At 39.9% G+C, this 22,773-nt stretch overlaps 1 protein-coding gene across 2 annotated transcripts in view; it reads right to left on the bottom strand.

The window, feature by feature from the left end:
• The window catches only part of mub (poly(rC)-binding protein mub), an 85,469-nt gene extending 67,378 nt beyond the window's left edge, over positions 1-18,091 (bottom strand). Inside the window, exons 1-2 of one of the 2 annotated variants that reach the window (XM_034323171.2) lie at positions 17,951-18,091; positions 3,553-3,669 (exon numbers count right to left, since the gene is read on the bottom strand). The gene's annotated coding sequence lies outside the window, so the exon portion shown is untranslated. Of the gene's footprint in view, positions 1-3,552; positions 3,670-17,059; positions 17,360-17,950 lie in introns of those variants that run through there. The other variant, XM_076690830.1, reaches the window with a different exon arrangement.
• Positions 18,092-22,773: the final 4,682 nt, after the last annotated feature.

Below are 22,773 nucleotides of genomic sequence, written 5' to 3' on the forward strand. Positions count from 1 at the left end.
TTTTGAATTCCAGAGTACCTTTGATCGGGTTCGAAGGTTGTACCGACATTTTATTCTTGGATTTTCGCTGATTAAATCGAGCTATGTTTATGATTTTCAAAGAATGATATATTGGGAAAAGGGTTGACCCAACGAAAGACACTTGCTAATCCAATGACAAATATTCACTGGTGCGTATCCACGATATTAATGAACAATTAACGGGTCAGTGTGCCCGTGTGCACGGAGGATGAAGCATACACCTGGTTGTTATCTGTCAGAGTGCAGGCGCTACTGATCCAATAAAGCCGACCATCATTCTCGACAATTTATTGTGCCGCTTATACCACTGAGAATTGTTTAACTCGACCGTGACCCTCTTCTTAACTTTTGTCAAAGCTAATTTCGTTATTGAACTATTATTTTACAAATAAATACCAGATTGCTAAATCTTCGTTAATGTAAAAATGCAAAAAAAAAAAGAAGAATACATGAAAGTCTGAGAAGCGAGTGATTTATGTTTACTTGGGCTCGATCAATTTCCCGAAGGAAATAAGTTTAGTTGGTATCTACGCTTGCGAACGGTTTAAATATACGGATCGCTTTATGGTTGCCTATAAAATCGAAAGAACCATAAATTCTCCTGATGGATCACGAGTAAAATCGAAGCAAAGCAAAGAGTCATAAGATTAATCAGTGCACAGGTTTGTCACGTGAAAAAAAAAATAGAGTTTTTATGAAAATAAAAGCATTCAGAGTATCGTGGTTCAACGTATATCGATCATAGCATGTTCGTCGATTCTGTCAATCCGATTACTGACCACAAGTGGATCCTGAGTAAGCTATTATGTCACCCAGCTACCCCATCGTCCTCTTAGCAGAGCCACCCTTCGTCTTTGACTGCGAGCTAACCGCTCGAATCTACTCGTTTACGGGCTGTCCTTTCAGCGAAATTCAAGGACCACCAATTTTCTACCTTTTACCATTTAAAGATGACAAGGAGCTTTTTCTTGGTGCTTGTAGAGCGAATGTCAAGTTTCGACTTTTGAGAATTGAAATATTAAGGCATTAGAAAATTGGGAAGTGGGAAATTAAAAAAGAAAATTGAATAATTAGAAAACGGTTAATGGGAAAATTAGAAAACGGGAAATTGGAAATTGAAAAATGGTGCAATTAGAAAATGAGAAATTTGAGGTTGGAAAATTAGAAAACCAAAAGGTAGAAAATTCGGAAATGGAAAATTAGAAAATTGAGAAATGGAAGATTAGAATATTGGGAACTAGAAAAAAGGGGAAATCGTCAATTGGAAATTTAAGAAATGGGAAACCGGAAAGTAGAGAATTCGGAAACAGGAAATTAGAAAATTGGGAGGTGGGAAATTAGAACATTAGAATTTCCAAATAATAAAATATTTAAGAAAAGCTTCTAAGCCCTTATTTCGCCACTCGAATGCCTCGAAGGCACGCCAACTGCTCTTAAAAACCGTAATACATTAACATTAATAATAGAATGCAAAAGGCACTGGTGCAATTTGATCCTATTAGCCGGGTAAGGTCTGTGTAGACAAAAGTATTGATCACCGATGAGTTTGACGGGCTTTCGACAGAGTTTCTCCCTCTCTCTGTTCTTCCTGTCTTTCACGATCCTCGGTTCAGCTTCTCTCTCTTGTTCTAGGAAGCTGAGCATTGAAATTCTCGACGCTGCATATTAATGTAGGCGCATAAATCCCGTCGCTAACCGCCCTCTTAGTTTACGGAGTGTCTCTCCCTCCTGCTCGACCCTCGAGGAGAGGAAGCAACCTCCTCGATCGCTTCTTCGACGGATAATCGGGCTTTGAATAGCCGAAACTCTCCCATCTGAAGGATTCTCCCCGAGAAACCTCAGCTTTGTTTCCCTTCGATCCGTGAAATGGCATGCTCACGTTTTCTTAGATATCTTCTTAGAATTTCGAATCTCACGTTCCTTTGTTTTATTTTTTAAACATTTCGATGGCTACCGATATTTAATAAATTAATCCGTCCGGATTAATAAAGGGTTAAAACAAGATTTGTAGAAAAGAAAATGAATCCGTGCGTTGGTAACATTGTTACAAGAGGAAGTTCGTCAAAATATACGCGAACGGATTGAAAGTTAACGTTTGAAACGCGAAAACTATCCACCCTTGGTTTATATCAGAAACAGGAGGGCAGAAATTCATTTGCACGCTCGCGAATCGATTTACCTTCTCATTAGTTTCGACGAAAGCTTTCGCTCGCTTAAGCGCGAGAACGAAAACAATTTAGCCGTAGCTGGTTGACGTGCAATTAGAGCTTCTAATCAAGCTATCAATGAATAATACCGTCGACGATTTGGTCGCTCGTTCGAAGCTGAACTCGTTAAAATAGAGGCCCGTCGATGGACTCGATTTCAATTAAAACGTAAACGTTGCCCCTAAAACTCCTCTTTATATATTAATCCCTCTAGGCTTATAAATTATTTCATTTCTACTTCTATTTAAACTTTCTACTTTAAAATGTAATACACTCTATACGTGTTAATTGATTTTCAAATTAAAATATGGTAAAAATTTAACATTGATTATTCATTAATTAACATAAAATCTGTAAAATCTTTCAACACACAGACCCCAGGTCTGTTCAAATATTAAGAAAATTGAGATTCCCCCTTAAAATATGCGAAACGAGTGATGGCGATCCGATCAGAGAACGATCGAAATCGAGGCCTGAGTAACGTTTGAACAGAATATTCGAATCAGAACCGTGCAAATAAGCTGTAATTCCTGAAATGCTGGTTCTTCGACGGAAAGGACCTTTGGTGGCCGGGAATTCGACGCCGGTGGAAATTCGTTGATCTACGAAACGCGAAACCTAACCGAGATTTGTTTGTACGCGCTATGCAACACGGATTCCACCGTAGGAAACTGGGACTTCGTTAGCGAATATTACAATTTACGGATTATAATTGCTTGCGATCATTCAACTTTCAAGGAAACGCTATATTATATATTAAAAATTAATATAACATATTTAGAAAAGGCGAAATTTGAAATATATAAAATAATATTGATAATATTAAATTTCTATGCAAGACGCACCCGGTGTGTCACGAGTTTCCAGGACGCATATGATGTGTCATCGATTTTAAACGCGTCAGGTTGAAATAGCGATTTTATTTTTGCAATTATTCAACTAATATCATCGACAGAGGTGTAATAAATACTAACAGGCCAATTCTGGTGAAGGGAATTTCGAATCGCGACTTTTCGCCGAATCGATCGTTCTTAATTGTCGTAGTGGAACCGTACGTCGCGCACCGATATCAACGTCACTTTCAGTTCCGTTTCCGATATCGACTTACCGGCTTTCGAACTTTACGAATTCCTACAGTCGACTATTCCGATTGACCCTATAAACCGTTCGAGCGAAAGAATACGTTTCGCGGTGATTTCCAGCCGGATTTGCATATCGAATCAGGGGACTTTTCAAAGTGTGTTCGAATAATGAACAGTTAAACTCGTAACACCGCGATTTAGGAGATAAAACAGAGAACTTGATAGCTGGTTTTTCTACTCACCGATTGAAGTTAGACGTGGCTGATCCGCAAAGCGTTTACCTGCTGTACCTCAGATTACAAAAGCTTCCGTGAACGACGAGCATGGAAATGGTATTGCGAAATCTCGTGAGCACAAATCTGGAACAGAAATTTGATAATTGTTAGCCGAAGAATTCGTGAAATTTTTGAAATTGCAGTATCCGGTTCAGTCTTGCGATCGCATCGATTGTCCGCTAATTATGAATTATCATCCTTTCCTGCAATCGAGCCGGTGACACGACGCAAACGGCGTTAATTAAAGCGCTTAGCAAACCTCGTTATCGAGCGAATCGTTAGCAACTTTACTAGCTGCCAATGTCCCCCTCCTCCGGATTCCTCTCTCTTCTAGTTTTCAACGATATCACGGAAGCAAGTGGAACGTGATTCGTCCGCAAGTCAATCGTGTTCATTAATTATTTATCTCGTTTCAGTCGCAAGAAACTCTCATTGTCGTTATTAATTTATTTTAAAAATGTCGCTCGAAGAATCGAAGGATAGAATGTTTTGTTCGATAGAAATGATTTATCAGAAGCTTAGTTAAGGCTTCGTTTACAAATCGCCTGGGTTTTCAACGAAAGGCGGCGTCGTTTTCATTGAGATTTATGGGCGTGAAAACGCGTATAGAATCGTTTCGCCGTTCGTTAAAGTCGAAACTAAATCAGATTGGCCCGTGTAACTCGTAACAACCCATGAGAGTTCTAGTTGACCCGTTTCTTTCGAAAATGTCCCGGCTGTATCCATGAATTTTCATTTACCCGGTTAATTCGGAACCGCCATACATCGTCGCCTTTACCGTGGCGAATTTCAAACTTCGCCTATGGAAATTACTTAAATTTATAACGCGATTTCGAAATTATTACATTCACTTCTAATCATTTGATTACATTCGATTCGAAGCTGTTCCATTTCAATATCCTACGCATTCATTTAACGAAACGGCGCAAACGATTGGCAATAAAAATTTTGGACTTTAATTAATTATCGAACATTAAATTTAATCTGTAGCAGATACAGGTAACTGAAGGGATGATATTGATTTTAATAAACGAATCGAGCACCAGCGTAATCGTTTAATCCAACGAATGCTTTCGCGTTGAATATCATGATTTGAACAAAAGGCAGCTGATACATATTATGTTATACGAACGGATGAACATTTTCATGATAAATGTTACGGTACCCTTTAAAAACGAGTATTTTATACGAGCGTTGCCTGTGGGTTGAAAAATTAAATTTTAATTAGAACCGGAGGTTTTTAAACAGAAAAATCTGCGAGTAAAAATTAAGAGAGATTTCTAGAAACGTTTACCCTTGCAAAGTTTAACTTTGCTAAATAAATTATACAACTTTGCAAGGTGTAAATAAGTTACACCTCGAATATTGCAGAGTTAATGATGACCCAGACCTACGAAACTTATGCAACGTTGCTTTGATTAAAATTACACATTTAAATTTTTAAATGAAAAATTTTTGTAGGATGGAATATTTGAAAATTTAGAAAATGAGCATTTGATGATGTATCAAATTACAATTTTTTTTTCTTTTTTGAAGTAATTCAGATTAATTTCTACTGAAATAAAAAAGCAATTCTTCGTGCCAATTTAATTTCCACCAATTGATTTTTTATCAGATTCATTTTTCAGCGCAAAATTGGATGTATATTCGAAGCTGATTATCCCAGTGTTAATTCGAAACGCAACACCATACCTGGCGAAGGTATTTCACGTAATCCCGGAACAGATTCAACAAGAACAGGGAAATATTTGCTAGAAACATCAGCCGGACAACTTTCTTCCAGCCGTTGAATTCCCGAATATACATTCTCGGGTTCTTGAAACAGGCCGGGTGTAAAAGGGCGATATTAAATTCACGCCGTTGGCAGACGTACAGCCAATTCCGAAAAATTATGCCGCAAGAAATATGCGACGACAGAAGGGGGCGAAAGCTCGGTTAAACGAACCTCCCTCTACCTCTATCTCGGTTACGTTGCACCAGGTTCCGGCAGATTAGAAGGAAATTACATCGTAATTGAGCGAGAGATTAATTTTTACGCGAGCACGTCTCGACGCGACCTCTTAATAGGGGTTGAAAATTCAATTTGAACATCCTTCGAACAGCACTCTTGATATTTCGCAAAAAATTCCACCCTGTTTCGTGGAATATTCATTAACAAAAGATATAAATTCTATTATCTATCAACCTTAGTTATATCAATTATAATAATATGTTTTAAATTAAAATTAAATTAAATTTTCGGTCCACGTTAAAATCAATATTCCCAACTCCTGCTTGTATTATGTTTGCTAACAATACATTGTTGATTGCAATAACAAATATACATTAATTTGATATTCTGGAGTGCTTGACGTTGCTGATTAAAAATATAAGAAAAAATATGCTCACTATTATGGTTGCACCCGAAATTTAACACTAGAATTAAAATAAGAAACTTGGAAGCAGTTAAAATGACTGGTTTGATAATTCTAATGTTAATATCTCCTCAGATTATCAACTATTATTTGTCTTTTTATCTGGAGTATTTAATTCGGACACAAATAAAAGATTTTCACCACCGATATATGGTTACACCGTCGAAGCACCGTTCAAACAACTCTCATCCCCGTTTTTTAACCGTGCAATTTCACGTTCACCCTGCAATTTTTGCTCTTCCATTATTTTTCAACTCTCGACCGTGAAACAGACAGCCAGTCGCTCCAGTTTGTTAAGCCAGAGTTTGTCTGTCCCTTATCACTGTGTGTACGACCTGTGCCATTGTCTTGGCGACCCCGATTTACCCCCCTCGATGGAATAGAGTTCACAGCACCCGAACAATATCCGCGAATTTTCACCAATGTCGACGTTATAGCCGCGTTTCTTTAATTACGCCCGGCTGAACGGGCTTCCCAAAATTCCACGGTAGATAATTATCATTCGCGGATTAACCGAAACGTAGTAGTCTCGATTCGACTGGACGACGATCGGGCGGTAAAATTGCAATGAGTTATATTTGCAAACAGTAAATTATAAAATTTAAATTGCAAAATAATTTTGTAAGTAAAGTCAAGATTTCTATTTGCTAAGAAAAATGTAATGGCAATTAAAATCGAATCAATCAAAGAATCCCTCTTTCAGAGGTTAAAAGGTGTCGCAAGAAGTTTCATAAAAACCTCGTACATCATTAAATTTCCTTCGTTTAAATTCATAAAAGTTTAATGGACGAATAATCTTGGGGCAACCCTGAAAGGAATACCGACGAGAGAAGTATCTCGAAGAAGGACTTAAAGTGATTTTACGACACACCGGATAGCATAATAATTCCTCAAATTAAGTGCTTATCATCGTTTGAATACTTGTTACAAGATTTATCACCAGAAAATATTATCCAATTACGGAGAGGAGGGAAGTTTTTCCCTTAAAAAAACTAATGGCTCCGGAAAGTTGTATTTCTGTACGGTCGGTTATGGGGTAAATTAAATGGTTACGAGGCTAGATTAAAAGATTTTATGCGCTCTAAGTCCTCAACGATGCGCGATTACGTTTTTTAATATTACTTTAAACTTTATAATATCGGTAAGCAGAAGAATCTAACGTCTATTGGACTCTAAACTGTGAATGAATAATATGTACACGTAGCCCATAAAATTACCCTGAAAATTAAAGGCTCGTTCGAGCATAGAAAATCCAGCCCGAAAATTGCAGTCTAGATTGTATCGGTTCCTCATCCCGTCGAAGACATTGCGGCAAAACTTTCGGAATTTCCGGTGGCCGCGTCGAAATTTCGGTCGAACGCGAGACGGAAGAATAGAAGATCGATCGATCGTTTCCGGGGCCGCCGGATCTACCGGGGACCGAACTTTTCTGTCCCTCGGTGCCTCGTCTCTTCTATTGTCAAGCTCTGCCACGATCGACTTTGTCTCGAGAGCCCTTCACGTTTTGCCGTCCGTACGAGAATTACCTTCTCTCTCGACCTTCCTTTTTTTTTACAGTTGCTGCTTCCACGGAAAAGAAAAGAAAAGAAAAGAAAATGTAAGGTCGTCGCGATTTTGCTCGAGACACGTTCCCTAGATTTATCTAAAATTAATTACTCTATGCGCTTGATAATTATAAAAATTAATATTCCACGCCTATATTATTGATTCTCCATCGATCAAAAATGAATGAATTCTATGATTTTGCTAGAATATTTTATAGAAAGTTTCTGGTTGAATTTGTCGATGGATTCCATGGATAATTATAAAAATTAATATTCCACGCTTATATTATTGACTCTGATTCGAGGAAAAATGAAGGAATTCTATGATTTTGCTAGAACATCTCATAGCTTCTGGTTGCACTTGGCGATGCATTCCATGGAGATTAGTAAGTGTTCCGAGGTAGCAAAACAAGCGACAGAGTGGATCGGGGTCGCGCTAGAAGCACGAGGGGGATGACGACAGAGAGAGAGGGCTATTTAAAGCCGCTTTCCTTCGATAAAGCAGAACGGCGGCGGTGCGCTTCGCGGTCCGCTTCCCGTGGAAGGGAAAAAGCGCGTTTCGTCGAGCGGACAGGAGAGGGTTCTTGGACGCCATCGCGTGCCCGACCGGCCTTCTTCTTCTTGTACACCAGCAGAGTTTTGCAGGTTTACTGGACGTACCTCGAGGGCTTCGCCTTTATTGGATGAGCCCGTACGACCGCGGCTAATTATGAAATCCCCTTAATGCTCGCCACCTCGGTGAACCAAGCGCGCGCCACTCCTGACGACCAAAATAACAACGCCGGGGTTCGGCTACATTCTAATTAAGTGCAATTTAACCACGCCGTTTCTATTTTCACCTGTTCAACGTACAATGGGATAACGAACGATTAACCCTTTTGTTTAACAGGGATTTCGCGTACCAAGAAGGAACATGAAATTTGGGTATTCTTAATTATTAACACGCTCACGGTCACAGTAGAAGTAATTATAATTAGTAAGGCTGATGATGATAATTATTGGAAACAATATTTAGGTTGTTATTGAGAAAAATTCAAAGGCTGAAATTGATAGACTCGAAGGGTTGAAATGGCAAAATTGTAAAATTTCAAAATTCCAAATAGCAACGCGCCGAAGAAAAGCGGAATATATATTTGAATCTCGAGCTGGCAGAAGCATATAATAGGTGCTACATTTTCCTCGGCAAGTAACACGACCCTTACCCTCGTCGAGCATTCGGTTCTTGCTTCACCGGACCAATTTAAAGCCCGTATTACCGTAACCGTTCAATTTTCCCTCAGCATCGGATATCGTGACGTCTATTCTATTCTTATCTGGCATCGAGCACGGTGAAGTGATTGAAGGCTGGCTGACTTCGAGGATCGTAGTAAAAGGAGGAGATAAAGAAAAATATATTTAAAAAAGAAGTTCCTCTCGAGGACGATTGAAAACGGAACTAACCAAGCCACTCGTTCCTTCGGTAAAGATTGTTTTTTATTACGTTCAAACGATCCGCGGTGCACAGGTAGCTTAGCTTAATGGGCATCCGGCAAATTGGTCCCCATTGAAGCTTCGCCGTTCTACCAACAAAGGAATCAACGATGAGGCGTGGATCGGGCCTTTATTATCCAGTTTCTTCGTTGTATTCCTTTCTATGGAAATAAAGACAGCTTACCCTTTTGCTACCCGATCAGAGGAATAATAAAATATATCCCGGCTTCAATTATCCGGCCGGTTATTACGTAAATGTTGCGCCCTGCCGCATAAGTAATTGTTGGAAAAAAAGATATCATGGAAATTGTATAAAAATCCTTAGTTTGAAAATTTCACTAGGACACGATTCACTCGACCTTAACGTTCAAGGGGATTTTTACGAAAGTTTAAGCTTCAATTTGATATACCATAAGTGCTATTCCGTGTCACTTTTATGTCATGAAATCGTGTTGGAAGATTGAATAACAAACACCTAGTATTTGTTCGAAAATTGATGCTTTTAAATCATCATTCTATTTAACCGAAAAAGTAAAATCAACTAGCTGAATCAATGTAGTAACAAGGCCTGGAAACGCAGTTACAATTAACTTACCGATAACTTTGTGACCGGTGCTTTTACCAATTTCCGGCCGGTCAACTAGATCGAGGGAAGTTCAAAAAGCTCGCCGGCTGTTTGCAGGATGGATACGCAATCAACGACGTACATATGCGTACAGGTGGAACGTACATACACGACCAGGCCAATCGCATTATGCCACCGGGTAACTAAAACTTTCCTACAGTTCGTAAACTGTCTAATTCGCGAGCACGACGCGACGCCCCGCTCCTCTCCCTTTAATTGCCAGACGATAATTAAGTTTCAAGCCAGGGGGACATCGGTCCTTCCGGCTACCGTCCTTCGTTCCGGTTCATTTTCCTCGCGATCGACACTTTCCTAATAATTCTCGGTTCCTCGCCGTCGTTAAAAGCGATTCGACGAAAAGGAATCCATTATTTCAATTGGTTAACATAGAAAATAAAGTAGGAGTGGACATTTAGATTATAAATTCCAGAAAAATAAAATATTAATTTAGAAAACTGTAATTTCAAACGTTAATTTATATATCCTGGATTTTAGAAATCATGAAAATTAATATCGTGCCCGGTATATCCCTTACCCTAAATATTAATATCCTATACATTTTCTAATAGCTCTATTCATATCCCATCCTGACATGAATTTCTATAACGTTAAAGGTTAACCAGATACATATTGATTATGTGTAATCGTTTTATTCAACGCAGCCGTAGAACACAATGGCCGCTCTTCGGTGTAGGCCGACGTACCGGAAAGTTTGATGAAAATCCAACAAACTTGTAAGGAGCCAACAATGGCCGTCAATGTGCATCCCATCGCAGCTAAAACCTGCATAGACCTCCCTCCTTTCCTCGATGCTCAGTAAATAAAACGGATCGAAAATCTTAACGATAATTTTGTAAGAATTTACGTAATCACAGTGATTCGTCGTCGCAACAGAGGCACGCAACTAATTCATCAGTTTCCCTTAAACATCAGGGGCGGTTTGCGAATCACCGTGAACAGAAGGGAGGAAATTTATCCGCGACTTGGTTCCGTATCGTGGAACGGTAACGACTGTTGAAGCTGTTCTCTCATCTGCGAGGAAACTCTCTCCATTGTAGACCAGTCCCTGTCTGCCGTTGAATCTCCCTCCTTCGTTCGCTTATCTGTACATCCCTGAAGCCAGTGGGATGTGATCCTGTCGAGGAATCCATCATCTGGTAAGCCAGCTCATCTGGCCGACTAAATTGACTACGTGCACGAAATATCCTATCTGGCCCATGCCAAACGGCCGTGAGAGAACACAGGGACGAAAAGCGGCAAGATTAACGCGTCTCACGGCGAAACGAGCGGAAACGACGTTTCCCCCATCGGTTTCCGGGCAAATACGCGTGGAATGCTCGCGTCTGCGGGACGAATGCCGCGAAACAACGAGACGGAAAATTAAATCTCCCCCGAGGTGCCATCGTTTGCAAAGAAAATTAAACTCATCCCTTTTCTCGATATCGGGTGGCTAAGTCAATTTTTCCAAGAATCCGATGGAAAGATGAATAATTTATCGTTCGCTTCGATTCGCAGGGATTCTGAATAGTTAAAAGGATTTTTTAAAAATAACACGAAACTTTTAGTTTCTCCGCTGATCCCCTAAAGATTTCGATCGTTACAACTGTACCAATTCGTCGAATAATAAAAATCAAATCTTTCGAGAATATCCATCGGAACAATGAAAATAATTGGCAACAGCTGACGCCATCAACGGGAAATCGCGTTGCCGGATGCATAATTCATAACCATTCGATGTATGCAACGTGGTATTCGGTTAAACCACGAGTATTCCCTTCGATTTGCACGCGTTTCGCGTCACGATCCCTGGCTCACGATTGAAACCGAAGACGTACAGGCGAAAATGTTCCAACAAAATGGGGGGAAAATCGTTTGAAAGGAAGAGCGGCTCGGTTTTTTTTCCCCCTCGACGCGTTAATATTCATTTAACACGAAAGCAGCTATGCGCTGAAAATCACCCTCGACCTATATCTCCGTATCGGTTGTACACGCGTGAAAGCTCGCACGCGTGCAAACTGGGTTATTCGCGCGGCATTACGCTCCCAAAGGCGAATCCTCTCTATTAAATATGAAATAACGAGTCTCCTCCCATCCCTCTTTTTCTTGCCCGTTCAATTACAACGCGAATACGTTATTTTAATTAACAACACGCGTTTCCGATGAAATTTATTATAAATTACTTTGTAAAAATTGTCGTATAACAATAAACGATACGGTCCGTGGAAAAAATTACAAATATGGATCAAGATTGATTTATAACAGCACACCGTTTTAATTGAACCGGCACTTGGAATTCATTCATCAAGAGTTCCTCCAATCGACGGAAATGAATTTTTAATAATAATTGCACCTCGGAGATAGGTCGATGCAAGTGGAATAAATACATCGAACGTCTCTCGAGATAGATTTTAAAAAATGGCACGAAGAAAAATATTTCATCAATCTTATATTTTATTTTAATATCTTAGCTGAATCAAATTCCAGGTCAGTCCGAGTAACAGTACTGATTACTACCCCAAGAACCTAATCCCAGTACATCGAACACAATAACCAGAACTAAATTATATTCCGTAACCGCGAAACCATCTAATTGATGTTCAGCTGGTCAACCGTTCCACGGTATCGAAACAAGCTCGATAAACGATCGATTCGACCGCAGATTACTCGATCGGGAAGGAAAGGAGGAGTAGGGAGGAGGAGGAGGAGGAGGATGCGATCGATCCCTGATAAAGGAGGCAGTTTAATCGAAAAACTGAACGTTCATAGGCTAATTTTGCATAATTTTCAAGGCGAGCCGAATAGGCGTATTGTTCGGTGCGCGATCTGAGAAGTGGTGTTGGCCACGGGCCTAATTACCTCGTCGATCCGACGAACACGCATCGTCCCGATGCATCATGAAGTAAGGATTGTTTTTGCAGCGTGTAATTATAGAACAAGCGACCCGACGAAACTGCAGCCACCACGGAATCCTCGATCGATTCGTTGCATACATTTGCAAACTAACTCGTCATACTAGCAACGTGTTTAATATACTTCAAAATATATTTTTTTATTAAAAATTATGGCTCATCACGGGAATACTACCACACTCCTATTGTGTTCAAACTTCATATATATGTGTTAGATTAGAGGTGACGTAAATATAAAGTTCAACGTGCCAAGATATAGAAAATCGCGAAATCCGATCTTTTTCACCTTTTTTGGGAATTCTCTTTAAGAAGATGCCGCTTAAACCATTTAAATTGAGAAAAAAAGAAACCTAACACTCTTTACCTATAGTTTAAATAAAATCCAACTGTGGTATCATTCCGAAGTCTTACCATAAACTAAATTTGCGAATCCTATTAAAACATGGAATAACGTTACCCTGTATAGCCCTCGCCCTCTACTTTCGTTAATAAAAATTGCATCCGTGCTCTTGCATCAAGGTGCAATTACCGTCTTACAGAAACTACCCCTTGGATCTCCATGCGCCATGCGTTTCGCTTTGTCTTTTAAAGAAATCCCCTCCTGAACCGTCGTGCACCTCTCGTCGCTGGACTCGCGAGTTATCTCGGACACGACGATTTGACAGTGTGCGTGGAAACTTTTGTTCCAGTTAGATGGTCGTAGTTAGAACGTTTGCCAGAGAGAAAGTACGGAATAAATGGAAGAAGGAGAGCGGTAGGTGTCTGTCAAAAGAGGCGTCGTTAGTGCCGGGGGTGTAATTCCGCGATCTCCGTCGTGTTCTCTCGGTTCGTTTGTTCGTAAAAGAACAGTTAACACGTGTGTGCGTATACGTGTACGGGGTGTGTCTCGAAAAAAACGGAGGGGCAAAAACTAAATAGGTTGTAAGGTTTTCGTCTCGTTGAAACTTGACGTTGCTTTTGAAAATAATCCTGGTAATTTCTGTTGAATTTTAATCCAACGAATCACGGTGAAAGTTGCTGACGAAAGGAAAACGAAGAAGGTGAAATGATCGTTGAAAAGGTATAATGGATATTGTGTAGCGGCATTTGTATCGACGGGATGACCCATTGGACAATGCTAGGGGGAAAATCCCGTAAATCGACAGCGATTTCATTATCAATTTAAACGGCCGTTGAAATATGAACCGATCGATAATCCATTTCGGTCTCGTTCGTTATCCACCTAGAGACTGTCGCAGCTGATATTTCATTCGAAAGCGCGACGGTTACGGGGTTTTAAGGAAAGACTTTCAAAGAACGACGTCCTATTTGTTGATGCTTTTAAGGAATGAAGACGAATCCCCGTGGAAGGGAAAGGAATTTATTGGAACGAAAGGTATCATTCGGATTCGTTGTCGAATAAAATCGAATAGAAATTTTTTCCATCCCCCAATTAAGTTGGAGAATTTTATTTGATTCGGTAATTTTCATTTTAATTGCAAAGATATGCGGCAATCGTATATTGGATGAAAAGAATTCGAGCAAAAATATTCTTCGCCCCATTCGAGCCCTTCAACTTTCATTTCATCCCTAAATGGATACGAGGGAGTAATGGATCAAAGGAATACCCAGAACGATTCGTAAAAATTCCCTTCCTCTCCCCCCGAGGCTTACAATCATCGAGCATCGATGATGACCTGGAAACCTTTCGTCCTAATGGATGAACAGATAGGGCTGCGAAAAGTTCGATTCGCGGGAATCGAGGCGTCAGATAATTTTCCCTTCGATCCCTAGGGCACGTAAGCAAGGAACTCGTTCGAAAGTTGCCAGCCACCAGAATGTTATCCGCTTTGAAAAATTCACGCGATCCAATGCGAACGGCGTTAAAAAAACCTGTACATTTTCCTCGAAATCATAAAACCATAAAACTGCTGATGAAACAATCGCGAATTTCGGTATAAAAATGTACGACAATTTAATTTGAAAAAAAAAATGCATCGTGCACTTTTTGCGCAACGAATGCAATTCAGATTTAAATGATAATTGAATCAATTATTCATGACGAGGGGAATTAATTAACGAGCCAACTGAACAAACCCTTTCGATAATTCGGAAAATTGATCCGCTGTCTAAACACGTTTGAACAAACAATAAAGAGCAAAGCGCGTACACGGTGTGGTGCGCAAAACAGACAAACAGAGATCTTTCATTAACGTTACAGGATATGAAAGTTCAGAATCAAATATTTGCCTTTCATAAAACTCCACCATCCCCGTTCCATTCGAAAGTTTCTCTTTTCCGCGATGTACAAAGGCAAATGCAACGATTTTCCCCGGCCAACATCCCGATAGACAAAGAACATTCATGGCGTATGGAGGTAACAACGAAGCATCCTCGTTAAATCTGTCCTACAGAGCAATAACTAGATTCTGTCGTAAGCACACCTTTTATGCTAACACGGCTGCCTTTCCCATTTTCATTATCCTTTTCATTCAAGTTACATCTCGAAGCTGTGGCTACCTCTCCGAATAGATATTATTTATTAAGATCTCATTGAAATTCTCAAAGTTTTCGAGCAGCTATTTCAAAAACGTTTCATTTAAAATTCATTTAGAATGGAAAATCTTCAGAATGCAAGTGAAGAATGTTCATCCCTTTCCTATTTAACTTTCTAAAGAACAAAGTATCTGAAATTTCCAAAACGTACGTATCACGATTTGATTCCAAACGGGTGAGCTTTGCCAAAATTTTCCAAGTGTCTCAACAATGTTTCACTTCGAATAGAAATATCGAGATGCTTTGAAATTCCGAAATGATTGAAGTGGTGGTAAATTAGTAACAGAGAGACTCGTATGCCCATCACTAGTCCAAGTACACCACTTGTATTTACTACACTCTAACGCGGGTCTATTTTCGCCAGGCACGAGTTATTAACAGAATCGTGCTCCAACTCGACGATTCTCTGTCGTGCTTGTTGTCTAGATGTAATAATAGTTCCTCTAACGATAATATTTGCAGGAACAAACAAGTATACACCGGTGCGTTCCCCTTCGACTTTAACAGTATTCGCTTCCAATTTATATTCGTCCAAACATTCTTATCATTTTTCAAATTTTCTTAATTTTAAGGAAAAGTACGACACGCTATGACTAATTATTTAGAATACCGGCAAATAAATTTTTCACTTGCTTAGAAATTAATTATGTGCTTAATGTTTTAGGGTAAACTAGAGGCGTTAGTCAAAATTTATAATTTAAATTCTAAAACACTTAACAGTGGGGTCGGTTCCAAATGAAAAATGTCAAGTAGCTATGTAAGATTTGATTATAAAGAATTTTGCTGTAAGTGCAATTTTGAGTTGTAAAAATCAAAGTGTTATTAACGCCCCCGGTCTATCCTACGCTTTAAAACGAAACTTCATTCCTTGTTAACGTGCAAAAGGAAATTAGTAAAATAGAGTTATCGCAGAAAATCGTCGAGAGTAGGTTTACAAAGGGTTTGAAAGAAGAGGATTACGAGAATGGTTCGCGGAAAGGAAGCGAAAAATCACGTGGAAAAAGTTCTCCGCGAGGGAAAGTTTCCCTCGGTGTAAATTACGGCCCATGGGGATTTTAAAGAGCGCTGGCCACGGTATATTTCATTTCCTAGTTAAAGGAAGAAAGTCGCATAAATGTCGGCGTGAACAAGAAAAGCTTTAACCGGCAACTTTTGTAATTACCAGTACCATCGAAAAAAGAGTACACCCGTGGCACGGAAAACAACGCCGAGACTCGATTAAATGTTTCGGCCGATCCTCAGGGTAAAAAGTTGCTGTTTCTCGGTTCTTTTACTACAATTAAAGGGTATCGTATTCTATTACGCTGCATTTGTCTAATTGAATAATTAAACGACAAGTAATGGAGTACATTTGATCACGAAAGAGGGAAAATTACAAAATTCAATTTAATTAAATAATAAGAACGAAACAATTAATATTAATTATGCCATACTACACGTGAGGTTAGTATGGCGTTTAATATTAAAAGTATCAACGAATTTGGTTAATTACTGCAGAAGTAAAATCAAAATTCAAATAAAATAAAATTCAAGTTAAAAGAATTCAAAATAATATACTTAAGTAAAGATATTTGTTGATGGTATTCACGCACGTTACTTAAGTCGACTGAAACACGTGAACCATAATGTTTGTTTGTATCGTGGAGCATGGTACCGAAGCGACATAACCTCTCCACTCGACGGACCAAAACACAGATCACCTTTGTATATCCGCACATTAATCTGGTATTGCCATCTTTCACTAACTACGTGTTTGTACAACAAACGTAGGTCCGTCAACGCCTCGATAATGTAACAAAACGAAAGATTCGCGTTCTTTCTTCGTTCGACCGTAGTCACGTGACTACGGTTCGAAATCAATGGCATCTGATGCGTGACGTCGAACCGTAAACCGAGGTTAACGCGACGCGTAATTTCTCTGCGAACGATCGATTCGAATAAAGAAACGAATAGACAATTATATAAAAATAAACTTGCCACTGATGAGTAATCCGCTCTGTTGACAGGTTGATGACGACCACTACGACGACCACCACGACGACAACGGTGACGATGACTGTGTAACACTGGTTGATCGACTTTTCACTCGACAACGTGGCAATCGAATAAGTTAGCCAGGTTGTGGTGTCAGTGGATGGGTCGATTGGGTTAGGTCGGTCGGTCGGTGGTAAAAGAGAAGAGAGAGAAAGAGAAAGAGAGAAAGAACAGGTATAGGTTCTGGGCCTGGACAACGGTACGTGGTGTAGCAGGGCCGGGGGCTGACGCGACACTGTTCGCGGGCGTCTATACACGCGTGCTTCATGCGCATCCCGCTATGCGCACTCGGACTCGTCACGTGCTCCGACTGATCTAGCCAATCACGGTGGGCTGTTATTCGCTCGACCAGAGGGTAACTTCAGTAGCGCGGAATTTTAAACATTCGTATGCGACATAAATAAAATAAAAAAAGGAGTTTTAAATAAATACAATTCAATACGCGTTCAATCTACGTTTCTTAATCTACCAATGAATTTAAACGGTTAACTATGATCGTATTATAATTAAAATAATAATTAAAAATGTTAAGTTATTGATATGTTTTAAAATAAACTACAAAATTAGAACGAAAATTCAGGACTCGAAAACCATGAAAAGAGATATATCTGCAGATATCCATTAAGCTTTCCAAAGAGAAGCCTGTTTTCATATCATTTAGAGTCCCATTTCTATCTTTCATTTCTAAAAAAATATACATTCACGTAATGTAAGCAGTACGTTTCAATTTCCCTTGGTCACAGTACTTCATCATGCTCCACGATACACGGATGAGATAAAACGAGCCCAGTCCAAATAACAAATAAATACAAAGGTAGAGTAGCTTGAAATTACCTCAAAAACGATGATCAGTATATCCGTGGCATTAATAGCAACCGCAGGACGAGCTCCACAAGGCAGGAAGGAAAGATTATGGCACCCCTGAACTTTGGCCAACGGAACCTCGATTAAGATCAACAGAGGAGGTCGCTCGCAACAGGTGAGGTCGCACGCTTTGCAGGAACTGTGATCTTCCTTTCGATACACACGCCGGTACGCAAGATAAAAAAATTTTTTTCTGCAAAAAAAAAATAATATGTACAAGCTTCTGTTTATTTAAATTAAAAACTCTACAAGTAAAACTTCTGGAAACTTTTCAAAACTTCTTCTATCTTTCCTTTACCTTTTCCAGGATAAAATGATTTTGTTTAATTGATTATAAAAGACAATGATGCCTGATATTTTTTTAATGCTTATAAGATACACACGAGCAGCTAGATGTACAAATTTCTCAGAGTTACAATGAAAACATTCTTGCTCTCCAGAGATGCTTTACTTTGCATTTTTACTCAGACACAAAGTATCCTTGACGGATTATTCCAGGGGGACAGTAAAGAGTAAAGGAAACGGGGATATTTGCGGGCTAGGAGGTAAAAAGTTTCGCGTTACGTAAGAGAAAAATACCGCATGAATCTTGTATCCGCCTCGATTGATGCAACATATTAATTTCAAAAGTATACGTCAAAGAATATACACAAAGAAATATTCGACTTCCGTGATCAACGTGTTTCCGTTGTTTCCCGGCGTATCTTACGCGAAGAGCGTAAATCGAGCGATATTCTGGAGATAAAAAGAAGAGGAAGACAAAAGGAAGCAACCCCCAGCGAGGAAAGTAACAAGCTTCCGATCGTGAAGCGACGCAAAAATAAGACAGAAAAATCAGTGAAGGATCGTACTGGAAGAGTGGTTCTCTGGCAACAGGTGCGAGAGACAACATCGAGAATGGCACGTAACTTTTCGCAAGGTCGACTTTCAGAGGAGCCGAATATCGATGCTCGGATTCGTTCGTAATATCGTTTTCGAAGCCGCGAAAACTTCTATCCAGGTCTCGTTCTTTTAACCGGTAACTTTCTCCGTTAGACACGTGCAACGCGAAGAACGCGCGAATCACCGTCTCGTAAAAGAGATTTTATGAGATTTCACTGGCCCGCACAAACCGATCCTCAACGAGTGCAACAAACTTTAACAAATTTTTAAAAATATCTTTCCGAATGAAAGAAATAAAATTGCCCTCTTTTTATTTGTTTCAATAATTAGTTACCTACATCAAGGAACGAGGAAAATAAAATAAATAAATTCGCTGAAAGGAACAATATCTTTTTCCAATGCCGTTCGCTTCCTACGTCGAATCATTTCCTCCTTTAATAATCCGATATCCAGCGATATCCTTTAACGCTGCTTTTCCCTCTGATGTCTGCTCTCATCTTTCGCAGTACACTTTTATCCGTGAAGAAATAGAATTTAATATAGCATTACTTCTCAGTATCGTACGATAGAATCGATATCGAAGAATTATTCGTAACCGATACGTCGATAGGATATATTAAATCAATAAATATTCAAACTGAAACTGTATTTTCTCAATGCCACGGAACCACTTCGAAGGGCTACGAATGACACCGGACCGCGAAAGGGGTGAAGGTCGGAAAGAATAGAAAAGGAGCTCGGGGGCTCTAAGAAAACGAGGGAAAGGAGTGCCAAAGGGTGCACGTGACATAAGTGCACACATGTAGGTAGGCGTTTGTACACGTGTATTCGCCACGGTCGACATTAAAGAGCCTGTCGCAATATCGTAGGAGGTACCGGGACAGAGAGCGAGCGTCCAGAAGCTCGAGGATACGGAGAGTGTAATGTAAACTAATTAGTAGCGAGTCTGCGGCAATTAAGGCCGCTGGAGTGCTTCGCACTGACACTCCGCCAACAGGACGTATCAGGCACCAACAGCATTGTCGAACACGCTATGGGATACGAAGACGAGTAACCATGGGTTGGTTGATAATATATTGGATAAATTGAAATTCTATGCGAAAAGATAAGAGGAAAATAAAAGAGAAATAAATCGATCCCTCCATAATTCCTTCCAACTTGTTTAAATTTTCCTCTGTTTCGTGCACGCTTACTAATTTTCAGTCACAACTCCAATTACTCGGCTAACTGCAGACAATTCATCAGAGCTACGAGCCAATACACCACCCGCAGCGATTTGAATCTCCAGCTCATAACCCCAAATCGACCTGTCGTTTCCTTTCAGAAACACCCTTAACACGCCCTTCGCAAAGGGTTGCCAGAGACTCGACGGTCCATTACTTTCGACCCTCGTTGATCACTGGTCTTAGAGGAGCGCAACATAGTCTATAAACATCGGGTTACGAAGTCGAGGCGACATTATTCCGTCATGTAACGTACGATCGATGATCGGTGGCGATGGTGGTGGTGGTAGTGGTGGATTGCCTTACATCGGCAGAACCGGAAACCCCAGGGGATGCTAACGTATATGGAGGGTGTTATCGGGTCGCAAAGCGGCTGCAGCTCGGAGCAATTGGACTAACGGGCACGGGTCACAGTTTAGGCATTGAGGGGGGGGGGGCACGACACGATAATAGGAAAACACTAAATCGGGAAATTACGCTCACCCCGCGACGTCTGCCACACCCGCCTGATCGATTCTGAAACGCAATTATACCGAAACAGGACGAGCCGAAACGGCAGGAAAATCGCTACGTTCCACTGGATACCACAGACGAACATTTTGATGAGGTGTCTTTGTGGTTCTCGTGTCCTCGTTAATTGACAGTCCGCGATTAACCCTTTCTACAGAATTGATTTTTTAAATTAAGAAGTTCGATCCTTCGAGTTCGATGGAAATCAATGTAAATTGAAAGAGGAAGAAATTTGAAAATGTTATTAAATTAAGGTAATATTCATCTATCGAGTTTTCAAGTTATCATCCTTTTTATGATATACTTTAATTTCTCAAATATTACTGCTCCGCTGCGGCAAGAGTAGCTTCGCGAACGTTATTCGAAACTGTCATAACCGTGGATTAATTTTTAAGAGGATCCCCTTCGGTACCGGTTAATGTCGTTCTTCTTATTTCCAATTTGTAACCTCGAGTTTTCCACAAATTTGCCCACGATTACCCGACCGGACGGTTAGCCAATCTCGTGATATAATCTGTGAAATCCGTGCAATCTCACTCGTCTCAGACGAGCTCTCCTCGTCCTGGATCACGCTAACTTAATGAAGTCCTTATTAACCGCGAGTTTCAAGCCGTCAGAGACGAGAAGTACTCGAACAGGCTGGAACTGCAACGATCGATCCATACTTTTACTTTACGAATCGCTTCCTCCGGAAATTGAATAATTAGAAGAAGAAAAGGATGTAACAATTTTTAATAAGATTCCAATTGAAAGGATATGATTAAAAATAAATACTTCCGTCCGGAAGGTCGGCGACGCACGGTATTTAAGCTCGAACATTAGAATACTTCTAATTTCTAATATTAAATATGAAAAGTAAAATACATAAAATAATTCTTAGTGCGATCGTTAACTCCGAATGTTCCATGTTTTCTTTCATGCCTTTCTCTATTGTTAATATGCTTTGTTCCATTTGTTTATTGTACCTACAACTATTTACGTATTAACGGTACTCAACAGCGAATGCTTTTTGTTTAATGCCACAGAAAAAACGCACATTCTTCCTCCATTTCTATTACAATACTGTACTTTTTACTGTTTGATTTTTACACAACAGAGGGATTTTTCTGCTACAGAAAAATAAGGATCTTTTATGTTTCAAGAATATGTTACATGTGTCCATTCGCATAGCATACGTAACGCGTTTCTTTTTACAAAATTGCAGAAATTTTTCTCGAGGAAATTTCAGAGGTTTCTGGACAACGTCGTCCAGTTTTCATTCGTATAAATCTACTTCTGCCGCAACGAAGACGAGAAAGACGTACGTAATACATAAATGACGTCAGAATGGAGTCGCGAGATCGTATCTCGGATTATGAATAAAATATTATTCGTCTCGACGTGAAACGGTATCGATTAGCTCGATTACGCTGTTCACCCTTATTTGTAATTATAATAACAAACCAATCTGGTAATCGTCTGAACCTTTATGCAACATAATTGAATTTAAGATCGAGAATGTTAACGATTCTTTGAATCTTCCTACGGTCCTTCAGAATTTTCCATAATTTCCAGTCATTTACCAACTATCCCCGGGTAAAATACGAAGAATCACGAACTTTCAATGCCTGCTCGCATTATCTTCGCGAAGACTTTCGATCTTCGACCGAGCCGTCGTTATTAACGTCGCGATTGCTCTCCTCCAGATTAATGGATTCTTGTTTGTCTATCGGCGGGCTACACTTCTCGCTTCCACGATCGACGGATTTTAATTAAGATCATGTGAATAGAATTGCACGGTGAACATTGCCGCGACAAAACTCGGCTCGAATTTGAAAACGATCTATGATCGGTGATTACGAATCCACCTCCACGTTTTATTAATTTTATTCATAGCATACTCCTGGCAGGAAGAGATTGAAAAGTTCCGGACACGCATCCAACATCCAGATGCCAAGATAAACGAATTAGCCACCGCGGTAAACAGTTTAATTCACTTTACCGAACTGCACCAACGTTCCCGCTACTCCCATCTAATTAACTTATCTTAACATCAGAATGCAATTACGATCGAACTGCGTGCACGCGAGATTGCACGACCCTTAAAATTACGTAAGTAACTTACGATTATTACGACTTTCAGCCCCCCCGGTTTCCCACGAAGCCTTCTACACTTTCAGCATCCCCTTGAGATCCGGA

Source organism: Osmia lignaria, chromosome 11, assembly GCF_051020975.1.
Source record: "Osmia lignaria lignaria isolate PbOS001 chromosome 11, iyOsmLign1, whole genome shotgun sequence".
Taxonomy (NCBI): Eukaryota; Metazoa; Arthropoda; class Insecta; order Hymenoptera; family Megachilidae; genus Osmia; species Osmia lignaria.